The sequence below is a fragment of the Aplysia californica genome, unplaced genomic scaffold (genome assembly GCF_000002075.1).
Source record: "Aplysia californica isolate F4 #8 unplaced genomic scaffold, AplCal3.0 scaffold00288, whole genome shotgun sequence".
In the NCBI taxonomy this organism is placed as follows: domain Eukaryota; kingdom Metazoa; phylum Mollusca; class Gastropoda; order Aplysiida; family Aplysiidae; genus Aplysia; species Aplysia californica.
The window spans coordinates 787,146-788,657 of record NW_004797558.1 but is presented as its reverse complement, the minus strand read 5'-3'; positions in this window follow the sequence as shown (position 1 = coordinate 788,657).

The following is a 1,512-nucleotide window of genomic DNA, read 5'->3' as shown; positions in this document are numbered from 1 at the left end:
CCTCTCTCTCTCTCTCTCTCTCTCTCTCTCTCTCTCTCCATTTCTTGTCTTGTCTAAGAAGAAGAAATTCTGAAAACTTAAGTTAAATTAAGCCTGGGCCATTAAGGTGGTTTCTCCAAGTAAAAACTAGGTTGTTTCCCACTTTGGTGTCCCCATTGAAAGAAGCGAGGGATGCTACTGCTTTATTGACATTTTGTCAAGCAATTTCAAATGTTACGGTCCACTTATACCACCTCTTTGACATTACGTTAAACTTAAAAGTGATTGTTTACGCTACTTGCTCTTCTTACAATGGGAGATTCTCAGCCCGTCATGACACGATAGCTGGTTAGGCCAACTGAGCTGGAAAGTGAATTCCAATTTAAAATCTCGGCCGGCTTGGGACTTTGGGACAATGGGTATTACAGTAATTTTGACCTTGGCCTAGTGATCAGACATCCAGCTCCGAAGTTATTGTATTGAAATAATTCATTTAGATCAAGGATTTTCTGTATACAATTTGGTATAAGTTAATTTCCACCCCCACGCCCCCTTCTTCAAATAACTTTGAAGCTTCTTTTGAGAGTGATGTCACGGTGACCCAGATATGGACCCTCATACAGAGTGGAAACCCCAGATATGCGTTAAGTAGGTTTCAAACGGAGGGCTCAAGTTTATGTACAACCAAAATCTTCCAGCATAATCATCCAGATCCCTCACAGCCGGGGCTGGCCCTGACAGGCAGGGTCAGAAGCAGGTCTCAAAAGTGATCAAAACTTTGTTGACAGGGCCGTAAAACACCTATTTAAAAAGATCATTCTGGGATTGGAGATTTGTGCAAACATTTGAGGACTCCCATAAACGATATTAAGGAAGCAGATTTTCCTAGAAGATCAAACGACTTCGGTAAAGAAAATAGCTGGGCTCTGCAAGATCTAATTTAGGGTCTAGCTAGCGAAACTAAATAACCCCTTACAAATCAATAAATGAATCTTGATGCAATAGTTTTTGGGTTTTAAGAAATTCAAGCTTGGAGGCGCGCTCGTATTAAGAAGAGGACAGTCAATAGGGCTTCTACTGCATGGTGCACAGGATAAAACAGCAACTAAACGTACACGTAGATGGTGCCACTGTTAACCCCTTCACTACAACACCTGAGACTATTTGGTGGGAATATATGGGAGACATGTTGACAAAATGAGTTATTTCTTGCAATCCAGGTATTATGGAGATGTCGTCCGAAAATAAACACCTCAAATTTGTAGATTTTAAACTGAGGCTATTTTCCTTAAGTTAAACATGTCGTTTATCACGTTATAAAATAGACTGTTGAAAACAACCTGTGAATTGCTTGTATCTCTCTGTTTACATACGGCTTAAATCTGAGAATTGACTCATTTTGTCAGCACATCTCATATATAGAAGGTTTGTCAGTGAATGGTAGCAATCTGGGAAGGCAGCACATTATAAAACTAAATAAGTTTATAAAAAAGGCATCAAGAACAATTGGTAGAGAACTAAGTAACTTTGAAT